Genomic DNA, 19,378 nt, shown 5'->3' on the forward strand with positions numbered 1-19,378 from the left:
TTTTTAGCAAAATACTAATGAACAATTGAACATACATTTCAAAAACTTCAAAACTATCTCGGTAATATTATATTTCTGTTACTTTCAGGTTTGGATTTTTCTAATAATATCACTGCTTATAATCAATTTTAAGACGATTTTAGTCTATTTGAATGTTTTAAAGCGGCGTGCTTTCATTGGATCTAAAATTGAATCAGGTACTCAATTGAAAGTAGCAAAACTTTCAAACCCTTTTTGAATTTTCGTTTAACGAATAATTTTCGAAAAACTTATATTTCATAATATCAATTGGAATTTTTTTACGAGAATCGGGGGTAAGCCATAAACTTGTGAAAAATAAAATGTTCGAATATTATGTCCTACGACACATGAAAATTTGCCGATCCGTTTTTACTCCTTTCAGTAGCCCCGCCAGGAGTTTTTCGCGAGTAGGCACTGCGTGACTAAGAGGCCCCCATAAAAAACTCCTTTGTAATTTTTGTTGTTCTTTAACTAGCCAAATTGTATATAATTATTTAAAAATTTTATTATTATCAAATCAATAAAATTTTTATTATTATTAAATTAATAAAAATGTTATTATTATTAAATTAATAAAAATGTTATTATTATCAAATTAATAAAAGTTTTATTATTATTAAATTAATAAATTTTTTATTATTAAGTATATTATTTACAAATAAATATTACCAACTTTACTTTTAATCGAAGAATTCCACCCTACGATTACCTCTTTGCCCAAATTCATCAACTACTTATTTAGGCTTGTCTCCCCCATTGTTAAGGGGGAAGACTACATTGGCCATTGTCTAGTTTCGCGCTATTTCAAGCTGAACTGTTTTATTGTTGTGTTTTAACTTTTTAAATTAATATTGATGTGTAAAACAGCCTCTTGTTTAGTGCTTAAAATAATTTTGACAATTTTAAATTTCAAAGTAATCTATTTATTACGTTTTAATTCGGACCCCCGGAGCTAAACACGTTGAGCAAGCGCCCAAACTACCCTATAGTAGTTGACCTCTTGAACAATAATTTTTCTCACTAAACTTGCTTTTAAATCATGACATTTTTTTAAAATATCTAATATTGCAATAAAGTTTCCCCTATTCCCAATATTGTCGGCGGATGTGTAAGTGTTCCACTGAAGTGCTAAATCTTGTTGGGCACATAAAATAATCACTTCCACGTGTGTAGATAGGACCTCTCTGTTTCTAATAACGTCTAGTCTATGGTGGTCGTTAACCTGGCAAACTATTGATCCACGGGATTTGGATTCCATGTAGTCTAAGTACATTTTGTAGGCTAGTTGGTGAGAAGATTTGTTGGAAGTGAAGTGTTCTTCGAATTGTGTCCCCATGTTTTTCCAATCCGAAAACCCCTTTAGAAATGCAGTGTTTCTACTGCCTAAAAAATTACGGCAACAAAAACAATACACTGCATCCTTTGCAACTGAATATTCAATCATTTGATATTTGTCATACCAACAAGAATTGGAACCTCGATTTTTACCGCCAATTAATCTTTTAGGAAAAGGATTTAGTTTAGGCTGAACTGGAAGGCAATCTTTATCTAGACTAATATCCAAGTTATTCAACGCGTGTAAGCCCATTTATTTTGAATTGGACACGTTGTTTGTGTACTCAAGTAATATTGATTTCGAGTATAGGTGGTTCAAAAGGGAACGTTTTGTTAGGGCCATTTAGGACTCTTGGAAATTGGAATTGAATGGGAGTTCTTTTTTTAGGGGGCTAGATGACCAATTTTTAAAAATAAATAAAATTTAAAAATCACATTTGGAGGCCCCAGAGGCAATTTTTTTAAACTTTTAGAGGCCCCTAAAATAGGCCTAATTTTTTTAACATAGGCACGTGCCTACTTTTGCCTACTGCTGGCGGGGGCACTGTCTCCTTTCATACATAGCTCAAATACACAGAATAATACTTATTACCTGGGCAACACAGAATATGTTCAAGTTATGACTTTTATTCGTCTAACCGAGTTACATCGCGTTGGAATGTTAACCTTTACACGTTTCTATGGAAAAGAGAAACATAAGTACTTCCGTAAAACCCTTATTAACCAGAGAACTTGTTGGACACAGAAAAAATTTTTCAAGTTTTGATTCTTGCAACGAGGTGAATGTGCAAACCTCTCTGCTCTCCATAGTCACACTTTAGAATTTCTACTTAATTCACTAAAACTATACTAATGTATCATTTAAACGTTAAAATTTTACTTACTCTCTTTGTTTGTAGGAATGTTTCGGAAGAACATTGCATCCATAGATTTTAAATACATTGCCATATTTTGTTCTTTTCTGCATTTTTTGGTGGTGGAAATTTACAAGGCTAATCTTTCCACTTCGTTTGTCGTTATGGAACATTGCAATATAGACACTTTAGATGACGCTGAACGCTACGAACACGTTATACCTATTTCCGAAGGCAATACTGAAATCCACAACTTGCTAAAGGTAAGAATTTACATTTCACCGAAACAAGTTGGTTTTCATATCTGATATTTGTATCAAAACACCTAATTACTGCAAGATGATTTTGTGACTAACGCAATTTCCATGTTTCCTCGCCCTATGCCAATAATCACCGTGTAACATTTATATCGCCCTAGTAACAACTAAATAAAAATTATTAGAAAATACTGCAGGCGCTTAAATTGGACAATGATACCTTTTTTTAAAAACGAACTTAATCTCTAATCACAAAACGTTTTTGTGTTAGATATTATTAAAAGATAATAAATTTTGAGTGAGTTACAGGAATAAGAGACTGAATAGTAATAAAAAGTTTAAAGGGCGTAAAATCATTTAAATATATTCTGAATTATCCGGATTGTATTAGAAAAAAGAAGTTATTTTAAATCGAACTATCTTTTATTTTAAGTTTTTGATTGTTTTCTTCTACATTTTGTTTAAAAAAATGTAAACTTTGCAATTTTTACGATTTTTATCAATGATATTTAGAAAGTATAACTTTAAAAATAAAACAAAAATATTTGTAGGTTAGATGATAAAACCGAGTTCCTTTTATATTGCGTAAACAAAATCCGCGAACCTTAATTATATTGAACCAAACTCCTAGAAACAATCGTTCGATCAGGGAAGGTGTTTTGAGAGACACGATAAGTGTGATAAAACCACGAACGATTTTAATTGTCCTTGTAAAGTCAACAATGGCATAGAAGCCTGAAAAAAACGCTCAGTTTCTTCAAACAAATTTTATTCAATATAAAACAAAATAACCACAATACCAAATATTTGAATTGTTGTATTTACTAAGCGATATTTCAGAAACGTCCAATCTACTACAAGGAAAAGTTTTTAGCAGGGGAACAACTGTACATCAAAAGAAGAAAATTTATTCCGTCTCATTTGTTTAACAAGCATCCATCCGTTTGGTTCCTTCATGATACCCAGTTCCGCGTGTATTGTGGAGATATACTGCCAAGCTTGAAATTGCACAGGGGTCTTGTCTTAAGCACAAGATTTTTCGGATTTAGCGCTAATAACCAAATTCCTCCGGAAACATTAAATTTGTTTTATAAAAGGTATGATTGAGACTTTAAATTAGAATCTTTTATATTTTGATGATTGTTTTTATCGCGATAGTGGGTTTAATTTTAAGGTGCTTTAGATAAATTGGTTCTTACCCATTATTTTTAAGAAAAGATTGAATCTCTTTTTATCATAATTTTTATGCCCGTGTATCTGAAATATAATTTATATAAAACATTTGCGACAATTATTTGGCAGAAATATAATTTTATCTTCCTTTGGAAAAGTATCAATACATGCTCTTTCTCTCAGACTTATCTTACTTTTAAAGATCGTTCATAAACGTTTATCAATTGGTTTCCATTTTCTCGATTCACCGATAAAAAACAACTGATGATTTTCCGAAAAATAATTTGGTTCAAGGATGAAAATAGTTCGTCAGTCTTAAATCTGTGTACCTGCGATTTTTACTTGTAATTTCATATTTATTAGGACCTTAAGAACAAACTTATTAGAAACACCCTGTATAAAATCAGAAATGCACTTGATTTTTTGTATCAATTGTGTTCTCTCATTATGGACATAACTATTTTATGTGTACAAAAATCTTTCTATCACGCTGTAAAATGTCACCATAATATAAAAAGCAAGTTTGCTAATATTTTGAAAAACATATTTGATTGAACCCCCAAATAGGTGCTTAAAATATTATCAAATTCGAATCAAAAGTGTCTCATCGCTGTCTTATTATAAAGAATGACCGAAAGGATTAAGGTAATAAAATAATTTATTATTTTTTAAACAGGTCTTCAGATTTTTTAGCAACTGGAATGCTTCAAAACATAAAAAGAAAATACTACGAGAAAGGTGGATTAAGATGTGTTCAGAAATTAAATAAAAAAACGGAACAGCTTTTGTGGAATCAAATATCTACTGAAGATTTATTTTATTTCCTCCTCGTTTGGGTCATTGCTAATGTCGTTATTTTCATACAATGGTTGGCAATGATTATTTACCCGTTTATTAAAAAATATGTAACAGGTTATTTGCACCAAGTTTTCGATTTTCCAGAATAAACATTTAAAAACCCGATTTAATCAAATATATGGATATAAAGACACAGCACGCATAAATTTAATTCACCTCTTATCTTAAGCAGTTGAGTAAAAATGTATCTGCGTAGAAATAAGAGAAAAGCATATGATAAGGCGTTGTCTTGGGTATGAAAATAGCTGATTTTTGTTATTATTATTAAAAATAAGTTATTCCTCCGAGTAATTTGATTAGAAAAACTCAGCTGAAGGCAATAGGTCCACAAGAATCATTAAAAGGGCTGTGGTTCAAACTTTACAGCTGACCCTCTGCATTTCAACGGAACGTCAGTTTCCTCTTTTTGTCACGTGGTACAAAACGTCATACAAAACTATAATTAATTTATGATTTTCTAAGAAGCTGAACATGTAAGGCATTTAAACATAAATAAGAAAAATTTCGATTTTTTTATTATAAATATACATTTTCTACATGTATTGGACTGGATTAATTTGTACATACCTAATTCAGAAACATGATTTATTATAAGTAAAGGAAGGTCCATTTTGTGTATTATACAATAAATATGATATTATAACGTAATTGCACATTTTTTCAACACTTATAGTTGATTGTACCATAAAACAGTACACAGTAATACCAACAAAATATTATAAAAGTGAAATACCCCGGGAATTATACATAATATATTGTTATATATATGCTAATTGTCATAGAACAAATAGATCTAGAGTATAATTTATTCTGGTTGAAAATGTAAATATTACGTCCGTATAGTTGTTAAAATTAGACATTATGCGTTCCATTGCCGGTTGGCTCTTTAAAGTGTAATAAAATAAATTCATTTTCCTGTAAGTGTGATTTGTACAGTTGAAATGAATAAAAGGTAAAATATCACTACAATCAATTGTCTTAATAATAACACGATGATAAAATTTGATGTCGGACTTAATCACACTCGCTTTAACAGAGTCGATGTTTAAAGACTTTTGAGCGCTCAGGAAGAAATTTCTGTAAAGGTTAGTGAATTTTTTTACAATTTAATCTAATTTTATTCTATTAGAGTCACAAGTGTTGCCGTAAATTATTGAGCAGTATAGAAGAGAAGACATTACAAAAGAGTTAAAGAGTGTTAAGAAACAAGTACCAGAGTTTAGCTGTCTAGATAGTTTAAAGCTAATTCCTAATAGCTTTTGACATTTCAGGATCGGTTGTTGGACATGATTCGAATAATTTAATTTATTGTCAAAGTAAAATTCTAAATCTTTAGTTGATTGATCCCGTTGTAAAACTTTCGAATTAAGATCGTAGTCGTAAAATATGGCGCTAGTTTTCCGAGAATAAGTGACAACAATGGTTTTTTGTTCGTAGATGGGTAGATTGTTTGCAAGAAAACAAGTATTTAGCCTAGATAAATCATTTTGTAGAATCTTGAAGTCCAATGATGAATGTATGGTTTTTATTAGTTAAAGGTCAACGGCAAATTGTAAGAGTTTTGAGTTGGAGATCACGGAAGGAAGGTCGGCAAAATAAATATTGAAAAAAAAAAAGCGGTCCAACGAGAACCCTTGCGGTACACCACACAGTACAGGGAAGGTAAGAAGCCGAAATTTCACCTTTACACTTTATAGTATTTGGCCTACCTTTTAGTTAATTTTTGCGCCAATCAAGGAGAGTACCAGACATTCGAAAGGGCGCTAGTTTCTGAATCAGGAGTGGATGTGATACGCGGTCAAAGCCTTTGAAAGGTCGTTGTAGATAGTGTCAATCTGACCACAGCTCCTGATAATTGGTTCCACATATCTATACTATATTTCTCAATGTTTGTCCTTTTGTACGTATGTATGTATTTATGTCCGTCCCATTAATAAAGTTTCAACGACGATAGGTAGGATGCTGAAATTTGCGCCACGTGCTCGGCTATCTTTTTCTAGCCCAACGCCACTGTTGTGACCTCGCTCTGACGCTTGTGAATCACTTTCCCAGAAACAACAGTCGTTTCTACAAAGGTTATGGATTTTTGTTCAGTAAAACAACGGTATTTACAACGGTATCTTTGGACAACGGTATTTAGCATCCTTTCCTCGAGTGAATGACTTTTTTTTTACAATATTTTGATAGACACAGTGACTAAAAGTTTTAACATTGAAACAATGACAAGGGTCATACTAATAGAGATTATGTTACTTGTGGTAAAAACGAATTTGGCAGAATTGGTTGAGGGGTTAAAAGGCGGAAACCTTTTGCTACACCAGTGATTACAGTTTTCTTCACCTATTTTCTACTTTCATTGCTTCCATTCTCGTCTCTTTTTCAATACCGTATTAATTGATGTTGAAAAGCTCTGCCTTATCGGGGGAATGCCACAAGTGATATTTGACGTCTTTTGGTTTTTCCCAAATGGAATCGAAAATTGCAAACGGCTATAGCTCCTCAACCGTTGGTGGTAGAGCAAAGACAGTGACACTTTCTTTGTATGAATCGACCACCCTGAATCCGAAAATGCCGGTTTCAGGGGCGTAACTCCATTATTTGAAAAGTCGTCAAAAAAGACATCTGGCGTTTTCGCCGTATCTATTATCGCTTTGCAAAATACGACAACTCCACGTGAAAGGAACTAAAAAAGTATTAAAAATTGCTTCTGGGTTTTATTTTTCTATCGTTTACACGTTTCGAGAAAATTTAATATAAATGCAAAAACTCCCTTTGACGAAGACTTTTGTAACAGACTGTACAGTTGAGTTGAAAGAAAGAAACTTGACTACCGTTATCTTTTAAAATGACCCATTATATTAGTTTCACACTGTAAATTTAGAAACATCATTCATAATAAATCTAATTACTCGTTATTTAAAATTACATCATGAGTGTTATTTTTCGTTAAAACCACGATAGCATAAACCACACCAGAGCAAATTATAAGGTAGCAAACATATTTTTCGCATCTAATTGTCGCGAGAACAGCACCGTGACATTTATACGCGGAAATTAATGGTTTTCTCCTGCGGTGGTTCACCTTTCATACGTTAGCCATTTCCAGATTAGGAAGAGAGCTCCTAATTTCTAAAATGAGAGATTTTGTACTTTCACGAATTTAGGAATAATTTAAAAAATATTTTTAATATTTCAGTATCATCGGTGGCCCTTGATAAACAAAGTGCCATGAGTACATTTTACAATTTATATAATATCTCCGGAAGTTTTGATATCCAAAGCAAAAGTAAATTTCAAATATCCTTTCAAGCTGTAAGTACATTTTTTAAAGTTGTTTTTCGTGTAAATTTTGCAGTTTGGTTAAAACGTTAAAAACTATTTTTTAAATTCATTTAGTTAAACCTTCTTTAATTTAAGTGAAAAATAAAAATATAATTTTTCATTATCATTAGTTATAAGCGCTCTTATTTTTTAAAGAACTTCATTGTTATGGTAATATTATGATTCACCATTAGTGTATCTGTACGCGTTGCTCTTAACTGTAATTTCAGTCAAGGAACTAATTAAGTCTTGTCTGGAAAAGATTGAAAAAAGCGAGTTCGAAAGGGATGTTTACTCATAAATAAACGATATTTCCACTTCCAATTGTACTTTTTCTAGAAAATCACTTAATAATATAAGCAGGGAATTCCCAGCTAACAATATTAACAATTTATCACGAATATCACCACTTTCCAAGCACCCTCCTTTTGTCATTGGGTGTATTATAATTTTCTTTTGCGAATTGTGATTGTACGTGAAGAATCTTCGACGTTTGGGACGGATCGAGTGCTGAGGATTACGGTAAACGTCTCAACGTCCAAATGTCAGGGTGTCCACAAAATGTTTACGTCATAGTACCATTTCGCAATCGCATCGGGTGGGTTTCGAACCCGGGCCCCCTGCGTGACAGGCGAGTGTTCAACCACAGAACCACCGATACGCTTCACTGAAAGTTAGAAACTCAGCTTATAAAGGTTAAATCTTGGTTTAGCGTAGTCAGCAGAGATAAGGGGGTTAAAGGGTGGGTGGTCGACTTAGTTAGTTATTTTGTCTATCGGTACTTTTGAACCGTTAAGGGTCATTCATGAATACAATTTCAAGTGGTATGCAACGCGCTTTTTTCGTTTTGCTTACTTTACTCGTAACTTAGTAATTTATTTTACGTGTTTTCTTATCGGCTTTAAATGTGCGATACATTTTCATTAATAGGGTTACGATGGTTTTATTTATTTTGAGATATGCGCGGTTGTTTAGCCTTCACAATTCAGTTAAGGGTTTTTTGTGTGCGTTAAAAGCCGGGAATTGTTAACGGTAAGATGTTTTTGGTTTTTTCTATGTCAATTTTCATTACCGTGGGTATATGGATTGTCATCTTGTGGATTTCTAAGTATTTGAATTACCTTGTTGTTTGATTTTGTTATTATTATATATTTGTTATTGCATATTTCTGCTAATACAAGGTTGATTATAATGTGAGTATTTAGATCGACTTTTTCTTGATTCCTAAGTATTTTAATTAACTTGTTACTTGGTTGGGTTATTATTATATATTTTTCTATTGGTTATTTTTCTTGTTTTATTTCGTCTATCGAAAGTGTTGATAATGTGGTGGAGAATTCATGTTTATTATTTTTTATTTGCATTGATTTTTATCGGCTTCGTTGGGTTGTGGTCATGAGCCCACGTAGTTTTTATCAGTGCTTTTACTTATAGTTTTGGTTTTCGCTTTAACTTTTGTTTTCCATATACATTTGATTGTTTAAGACCTATAATACAATGGGATGGTTTTTGTTTATAAAAAAAGTATATTTTTCGTTTCGTGAGCGTTCTAATAATTTTAAATTTTGTATTTTGTATTTCTCATTTTGTTGTTTTGTTTATTTATTAATGTTTTGGGTCTAAAGTTGGTTTTTGTTCTATTGACATTGGAAAATTGTTTAAGGCAAAAACATGTGTACTATTTATTATAATTATAATAAAAAAATATTCTGCTGGTTGGGAAAGAACGGGGGTTGGGTTTTTCTGGAGGACGCTTTAAATATGTTAATACGGCCAAGGGCAAAATCTTCCGAGGAGAGGTATATTTTGACAAGCTTGCCAACTTGTTTAAGTAACAATTATTGCTCGAAATGATTATCAGTCAGTCTATTTATCCATGTAGTATAAACGAGTGAAGCTTTGGAAAAGCGGCGTTCGACTCTCAAATGTTTAAGACACTTTGATGTTACAATCGTTTGAGCCGAGAGAGAAGTTCTGCTTTAACGTTCATCGTTATTTTATTAAAGCTAACAATATTAAAAAATGCTTCATTTAAAATAATTGGAATATTATCACTCTCTGACTATGGAAGAAATGTATAGCATAACTGCTGAAATGGCCAAAAAGAACGTTCTCGTCTTAAAGCTAGATGCAGAAAGTCACTAGCGCCAATCGGTTGAACAGATTGTGTTCTGGTAGGCCAGATTATGCGCACATTAAACAGAGTAAACGTATTTCGTGTGAAGAACGTCGTGATACAATCGGGAATCGGTAGACAACTTACCGGAATAACGTGCCTCGCGCTGCTGCAAAGTTAAAATCGTTTGAAATCCGCAATACAAATATGGGAAAAAGTCGCAAATAAACCATCATGTGTTGGATTGCAAAATTATTATTGTTGAAAGTATTTTATTTTTTAAAATCTGCTATTTTGCAACAAAATACTACAAAAAAATTATAATACAAGTATTTAATATGCTACGCAACATTGGTCACTCATTTCATTTGCGAGAACCCTTCTAGTAACCGACACTCTTTCCTCCTTGTTCACCCAAGAATTAAATCAGAATATGGGCAACATCAATTATAACCTAATTTAATCAAATACAAATATTTCACTTCAATTAACTTAACAATGTTAGTTGTTTATTTCTTTCAATTTAAAACTTTTCTATATTCTGAAAAAACAATAGCAGTAATTGATATAGTAATAATAAGTGAAAGTAATAGAATCTCTTTGGTGGACAATGATGGGTCTCACGGGAATGTTTTGAATTTTCTAAAATAAGTTTTTACTTATTTAAATTTGAAACTTATTTACATTATATTTAGTTTAATGAACCTTTTCGGCAAAAAAAAACATTTTGCCGTAGTTTTCTCCCAGGATCATGTGAATTAAGAGTGAAAAAGATTTTATAATGACTAAAATATGGAAATATGCATGTGTTAATTATTATCAAGATAGCACATTGGCGCTTAGAATATGGGACTATAGAGTGTGTAAAGAACCTAATTTCCAATTAATCGAAACGAATGTGAAATATTACATAAAAAACAACTAACCGACTTTTAAAACGGTTATTTGAAAAAAACTTTCGATAACCGATTTTAAAACGATTACTTAGTATAAGTTTATCTTTTCGATGAAACAGTCGCAAGACAGATTTCCCGCACGGTACTTATGAGTTCCAAATAGGACGAAACCGGTCTACCGTTGGAATTTCTTGCTATTTTACTTCCAGTTTCGCGTCTTTATGTCGAAGACCTTAAGAGCTATATGTAGATATTTAAATTTCTTCAAATTTTTTAAGGTTTAGTTTTTTATCCCTTTTCATTATGGACTAATCTACTTATTCACGTATTTTATCAACCTTTACTTATTATGAAACCGAATAACACATATAAAGCGAACAGAAAATAGTTATTCGTATTCAAATGGGGATGAAATTATATTTTCAACCGCCTTTGAATACGAATAACTGTTTAAAAATTCGGTAAGTCACTGTTATAACTATGCTACATTTAATATCTGACATTTCGCCGTCGCAACCGAATATTCCTTAATTCGTATTATCATTGTGAAAAGCTGAATTGTCGAATATTTGATTTGGGTAACGAATAATAACAGTTTGTAGAGTTGGAAATTACTTTTCATTCCAATCGGTTTGGTAATTCACAATTCGCATAACCCTAAGAGATTATATCACCAGCTTCGCATACTTTTTGAACATAGAAAGCTCTTGCCACTCTTTCACATAGACGATAGCTGTAATGTTACGGTAGGCTCAATTGAGATACACAAATCGGCTCAATTGAGATACACAAATTGGTTCAACAGTTAAACTTATAATTTATTTCGTAACATAAAAGTAAAGTACAAACAACAGCACTGAAGTAACGGAGTGAGCTAGAGAGTGATCATAATAATTCGGTACGGCTATAGATATATATATAATATCAAGGTCACTTAAACCGACACAATAGACGAAATATTATTTTACATTCTTTATCAGAACCGTGATAACACAATAGCCTTCTATGTTTACTTTTCGAATAGCAGACGAACTTTCCCTATAAAATATGCTTGGACAATACCAGAGGGTAAATGCTATACTCTCATTTTCTTATAGCTCCTGAGTATTATATTTTATAAATATAAATTCAGGAGTTTAAATATTTTGTGAATACAAACAGAAACTAAGTTGAAGCCATTAAAGCTAGGAAAAATTATATTTGTTTTGTCTGATGATTAGTAGGGAAGAAGAAAAGAAATATTTTATGGCTGTTTCTGAGCTCCCAATGTTACTCCTATTAATTATTAAAGGGATGAGCCCAATTACATTTATTTCTAGTCCAAATCAGATAAAAATTAGGATGTAGCTCTTAAGGAGATTTTGGCATTACTAGAAAAATTAGGTTAGCAAATTTTATAATTATAAAAAAAGTTATTCTCATCGTTAGGTTATGGGCCTAAAAGCTTAATTTAGCTTACTTTTAAGTTTTGGTTTAGTCACACAGTGCCCTTTGAAGAAACAAGAGATAATTGATTATTGAACTGAACTTTCTTGTTTATTTCCCCCCCCCCTACAAAGAAAAAACTAAAAATAAATTGCTTAAATTTATATTAATTTTTATACACATTATTGCTAAGTGATTCAGTTATATATTTTTTCATTATTTATTGTTTTGTCTAAGTTCGCAGATTAGATAAATTTAAGTTAAATTCTTATATGGTTATTTTAGGTTTTATACGCTTTTTGATAAAGTTTGAGGTTGAAATATTATTTATGTTATATTTAATTTATTAAAGATAGATAAAGGTGAATTTGCCAGCCATTGCGTTTAGACGTGAAGTTTATATAAAGTTTCATTATGAGCATTTTGATTTAAATGTTTTGATTAACATTTTTGATTAGTTAGTGAAATATTTATCCTTTATAAATTTAATATGTTATTGAATTTAAGGTTAGGGTTAAGAATAGGATTAGATACCCTCTTATGCTAATTTATATTGTTTTAAGGAATATTAATAAAATTAAAGAATTTGGCAGTGATTTATCCCTCTAGAGGAACTTTACCGTTGCTGTTTGATTACTTAGTTAAATAAAGTAGAATTTTTCAATTTTAAAGTGATAAGTTTTGGTACTTCAATTCAAGGTGTGTTTAGGCTTAGGTAGAGATGAGTAACTTTAGTGAAGGTTTGGATTGTAAATTGAATTTTTGCATGAAAAAGGATTCATTAGTAAATTTTTATTAAGGCTAATATAAACTGGGTCTTGACCAAATTGTTTAAAATTCACGTAAAATATGAAGTTTATATTTGGTTGAATTCCACGGGTTCTGCTTTATGGATTTCCTAAGAATAAATTTCAAATTGAAGCTAATTAAACACACGATACAATGACATTTAAAAGATCTAGAAATAAAGTATCTTAATTTAAATTTAACTTGACAAACTTTAATTGAAATGAACAGCATTTTAAGTTTTATGCACAAGGTATTATTCTGGGGTAGGTACATTTGTCCGAATTTCAATCGTCCGAACGGTGGAACAAATATTTCAAAATTAATACATTGAACCGTTCAATAGCTTTTTTTTAGATCTTTACATAGGGATTTCGTTTTGTAGTTTTCCCATAAAACTTAAAATAGTTCATGTTTCTAAGAGTGTCAAAAATTAATTTAAATTCACATTATACTTAATATCTTTAAAACTAATTAAGATATGAAGAAAATTCTAAAAACCATGGATAGACAACGCTTTCAAACGTTAATAATTAAAGTTTCAAGATTCTCAGAATAATACATTGTGCATAAAACTTAAAATGCTGCTCATTTCAATTAAAGTTTGTCAAGTTATATTTAAATTATGATACTTTATTTCTAGATCTTTTAAAGGTCATTGTATCGTGTGTTTAATTAGCTTCAATTTGAAATTTAATTTTAGGAAATCCATAAACCAGAACCCGTGGAATTCCACCAAATATAAACTTTATATTTTACGTTAATTTTAAACAATTTGGGTCAAGACCCAGTTTATATTAACCTTAATAAGATAGTTGAAAGAACATGTTCAAATCGAACGTCACTCTAGTTTTAATATTAGATAAATCGTAACTAAGTAGATGTTAAGGAACTTGTATCTAGAGGTTAGAGTGGAGCTTAAAGCGATAAATTTTCATTAAATAGTTCTTTGTACATCAAAGTACTCTAATAAATGTTTTGTTGCTTATATTATAAGATAAATTTGATTAAAATAAATAATTATTTTTGGTTGTTTATTAGAATTTTGAGAATTAATTAGGTAGGTAGTAACTGTGAGGGTCTTTAAGAATTTTGTGATAAGTAAAAAAAAATGTACCTTTTGTCTCAGGGTAGATTAAATTTTAATTTTTTTTTAGTTTCCCGAATTAGAATGAGTTATACACTTAGATGTTGATTGTGAAAAATTAGCTAAATAAGTGTTTAGTAGTGAGATGCTATGGGAATTTTAGGTTATTTGGTTTCTTAAGAAATTAAAAAGGTAAGTGTTATTCGATAGTTAGAATAGTAAAAAGTTTGTTAGGGGTTAGCTGGAAATTTCCCCTTGGGTTTATTAAGATAATGTACAAGAATAAATATTATTTGAAACAACATGTAACCAATGATGGTAGAGAAAACAGACATTCCTCGAGTGAGGAGCCCGGCGGAAAAGTGTTCAGAACAGAGGCCGCATTGCCTCGTTGTACGGCGATTGCGGTAATCGGTCGAACGCGGATCGCCAGACACCTCCCGAATTTTGCTTCCTAGAAAGTATCTTTTATGATGAGTGTGACTAGTAGGATAAACTACATTACTTGTTATTACTTTATTGTAATTTTTAACTTTAAAAGTTTATGATATGTTGGAAAACAATATATTATTATTATTAAAAATTACAAAACGAGTTTCATAGCAACGGAAAGCCGAATTAGCCCCTATTAGGCTTAGTTTCTCTATTCGGTGTTATAGTCGCAAGCCAGATTTCCCGCACGGTACTGACGAGTCCCAAATAGGACGAAACCGTTCTACCCGAGGGGTCCGACATTTGCAAATTTTTCGTACGGGATTTTGAATCTCAAAGTGATTTCCGAAATCAGAAATTGATTTTGAGATTTCAGAGCGCGATTTTCGTGTTGATTTTTGATTTTTGGACTGATTTCGAGATTTTGGAACTGATTTTCGCCCAGATTTCGGGATTTTTAAGTTGATTTCCAGATTTCTAAAATCATTTTCCTCTAGAATGTACGGGATTTGTACGAATGTCGGACCCCTCGGTTCTACCGTTGGAATTTCTGGCTATTTTATTTCATTTCATTTAGTTTTTCACTCGAATCGAAGACCTATTTGGTCCGAGTTTCGCGTCCTTTTGTCGAAACTTGATAATATAACATTAGAATAAGTTATGCTAATTTTACTTAATCTTGCCACTAAATCTTCATTGTTCTTTGATTCAATTTGTATATTTGGCATTAGAGTTCTAGCGTGGTTAATTAAAGGCAATAAATATCTGAGCTTTGAGAGCCGCAAGTACTTACAATTATTCTTACTGGAATATTTGTTTTGTGTAATTTTAGGTTTCCATAAATTATTGGAAATTTACTATTACAATTTAAAATAGTTTTCACTTGTTTTGGAGTTAGGAATTCGTCTTTTTCGTATTTCTTTATTTTTAATTTAATTTTTTTTCTATTTTTTTAAAGGCGTCAGTTTTAATTTCTACGTAGGCTATATAGTCTTGTTTGTACATAATAACCGTTGCTTTGCCTTTATCAGAGTTTAAACAAAGGATATTCCCATTACCACAGTTTTGATTCCGCAGTTTTCTTATTTGCACAGTTCTCCGTTTCCGCAGTTTTCTCATTTGCGCAGTTCTCCAATTCCGCAGTTTTCTTATTTGCACAGTTCTCCGTTTCCGCAGTTTTCCCATTTGCGTAGTTCACCGTTTGCGCCGATTACCATTAGCGCAGTTTTTCCCCATTATTGCGGGTTTCCATTTGCACGGCTTCTCATGACGTTAATATTGTTTATTAAGCCATGACGTAAATATTTCGTACTAAGCCATTCTCCTTGAAGAAGGGTTGTTTGTGGGTTTTATTTATAAATAAGCTTGTTTAGCATTAACCTGAGCTTCTAGCGTTTCATAAAGGTCCTGTCGCGCTGTTAATACCAATGATTTTCATGTTTTCCTCAGGTAAAATATCGTTCGTCGAATTACTGTCTTGGGAATATATTTCTAGTCGAACAGCGAATCGTAGCTTCCCGGCCTAGCTTAGGCTGGCGGCAGTCATCTTACCTAACCTTACCTAGCCTAAGCTTGCGGTGGCTACCTAACATAACCTAAGCTCAACAGTAAATATATCCTGTAGTACGCTGGAAATGTGAGATAATCTTAAGTATCATACGCTATGTATTGGCCTAGGCTAGCGAATTGGTTTTAAAGGGATCATGATTTAATTTAATGTCAAAGGGAGTAATATTTTCTATTAGATTAGGAGAAGGGTTTTCTAGATATACCAAACATCTCGGGTTTATGGGTGATCTAAGGTTTCTCGTTCTCTCTCCTCTTCTTTACCGATATGAAATTATTTAAATGATACCATATTTTTTATGGATATCTTTTAACTTTTAGATTAAAGAAGGTATCCAATCTGGAATCACTCCCACAAAAGTTATCAAGATGCTGGAACTAATTCGACAATAATGATACCTGAAAACTATATTTTAGGGGTTATTTAATACTTTAAGATCTGATAATTTAACTTTTCTTATTGATTTAAGTGATGTAATATACATTTCGAAAGGATTTAAGATAGGTACTGTCCCTTTGAGGGAAAAAGAAAGGTTAACCTTATGTTTTTCGTTGCTATTATTATTGGAGTCAAATAATGTTTTTTTTCTCAGAAGTATGAGTTCCTGGGGTTAAAATTGGAGGGGGGCTCTCTCTGAAGTCCATCTTAACGGGAGAGCCGGTTCACTCTCACCGGTTGATTGTCCTAAACGTCGGCCCGTGCGGCAGCAAGTATTACTAGGTTATGCTTGCGATAGTTCGTTGGCGTCGCCTCTGGCACGGCGGAATTTCTGAGCAGTTTCGGTGCCCCTATAGGGGATACTTTGGAACGGGCCGCAATTCTACCAAATATGGGTAGTTAGCCCATCGGGGATTGGCTTTCCGCATTGGCGGGTAATGGATTACTTGGGTTTCTATTTGTTGAGGATGTCTTGTGATTCGGGGGGATCGTTTAGTGATGAGGTTTTCTGGCCAAACCGATATGTATGTATTTTGATCTTTGGCTGTGGTGGTGGTCCCGCACGCTCCTCCCTCCCAATTGGAACAATAGGATTTTCTACCTCTTCCTCGTCTTTGGCGATAGGGATCGCGTAGTCGGGGAATTGACTAGTTTCCGATTCATCTATTTCTACAGCTGTTGTTCTGGGGTGGGTAGAAATGGCCTCCGATGGGTGGGTTTGCTGGGTGGTTTTCATCCATGAACAGTAGCCAGGGAATTGGCTGGTAGCCGTGGGAGTTTCATCATCTTATCCTTGACATTGTTGTTGTTCTTCTTCTTCCTTTATGATTTCTTCCCCAAAGAGGGGGATGGCTTGATCTTGATTTTTTTGATATCGTCGGGTTCGTTGGTAGTTGACACGGAATTGGGAGCTGGGGGCTCGGGGTAGGGAGGCACGGAGGGAAAACATCTTTGATCTCACCGGTGGCCAAGGGGTGTGATCAATTTCCTGGTCGAAGGAATCATTGTTTTCATCTGGTGACGTCTCTGCTCCGGCAGTCAGGGGGTTGATGTTGGCGACGGCCGATGGGTAGTCCTCCACCCTAGAATGACTCTAATTTCTTTGATTTGCTATTTCTTCTACGTCTAATCCAGGGTTGTTGGTTCGGGCTTGATCCCAAGAGGTTTTTGCGAATCTTCGAATTGAGCTGATTGAAGTAGAGGTTGGGTTATAGACAGATGTAACAGAGGTGGACATTGTTCGCAATAGTATTTGGGGATTATATCGGCGAGCTCATCGTCCATCTCGATGCATTTGAGATGATACCAACGTTGACAATCATCGCATTGGATCCATTTGATTGGATTATCTTCGCCCTCATTGACTGTGCATCGAGGGAATCGGCAAACTTCTTCCAGATCAGAAGTATGTTTTTGTCGGTGGATTTGTTGTCGTTTACTACGGTGATAGCCGTAACCGAGGGGTCTGGCCCGCACAATTGGCGTAAGGTGGGGGGCGTGGAGGGGGCAGCTCCTTTTTAAGGGTGTGTTTGGAGATCAGAATCAGGGGAATCAATGCTTTCTTCACCCTGATCTGAAGGAGGGGGAAATTGTTTACTTCTCCTTCGGTGATTACATTATCGTTTCTTGTGAGTTCATGAAACACCTTTAGTTGCTCTATGTGATATATCCCTATTTCTTCTAGCCCAGGTAGCACAATCACGTACATATTACGTGTTTTATCGAGGTTTCTAAAACGTATACGAAACACGTTTGGTAAACGATGATCATGTCACCAGTTAGCACGTTTTTCACCACGTAGCTTTTAAGTGTTAAATTACGCGTACATTTAGATTAAAACAATAACCGTGTTTTTTATTTCAATTATACCGTATTTATCAGCGATTTTGCGTGTATTCAGGAGTTATTTTTTGTGTGTATTTAGCGGTTAGTTTCCGTGAATTCAGGAATTATTTCGCGTACATTAATTTCTTTTTTTTGTGTGTCAATCGGTTATTTTTCGTTGGTCAATCGGTTATTTTGCATGCATTAATTGTTTTTTTATGAACATTAATTGGTTATTTTGTTTGCATTCATTGGTTATTTGTGTATATTAAATGTTTGATTTGGGTACATTAATTGGTTATTTTGGGTGCATTAATTGGCTATTTTGCGTGCATTTATTGATTATTTTGTGTGTATTTATTGTTTATTTTTTAATTATGTGATGAAACGTTACACATTACACGATGAGTTTTCGTTTATTACTAGATAGATTAAAGTTTTTGGGATACAATACACTTATTAATTTTTTGTTATATTGATAAATACATTTTCCAATAGTGCCTATCTTAACTTTAATTCTCTCTAGGACTAGAAAGCATAAGACGGTTAAAGATAGTTTATTGAATATCTAAAGCATATGACTATGAAGTAATTTCCATCTTTTCAATGCAGTAGTTCTTCAACAGATCTCTATTCTCTATAGTTCTGCCCAATTATCTTACAAAATGTATGTGAAGGACATACGCCACGAAATTGTATATTACAATTTAAGATATACTTATAGTTAATTTCATTAAATTAATGAATAGACCTCAGAAAAGAATCTTTCAAAAATATATTTATAAATCGCTTTTGAAATCTTGATATGGAGACCTTTTCAATGCTTGAAAGTCAAACCGTCCTTCGGAACAGTACGCCATAAATAAAAAAACGCTTTATATACGAAAAAAAGCTTAATACATTCAAAATAATAGATTCGAAATTATCTCTTCGTGCACGCAAAATAAGTGCTTATTACTCGAAAAATAACCTCTTATTGTATGTCAAA

The sequence above is a fragment of the Leiobunum rupestre genome, chromosome 1, assembly GCF_980474605.1.
Source record: "Leiobunum rupestre chromosome 1, qqLeiRupe1.1.hap1, whole genome shotgun sequence".
NCBI classification, from domain to species: Eukaryota; Metazoa; Arthropoda; class Arachnida; order Opiliones; family Sclerosomatidae; genus Leiobunum; species Leiobunum rupestre.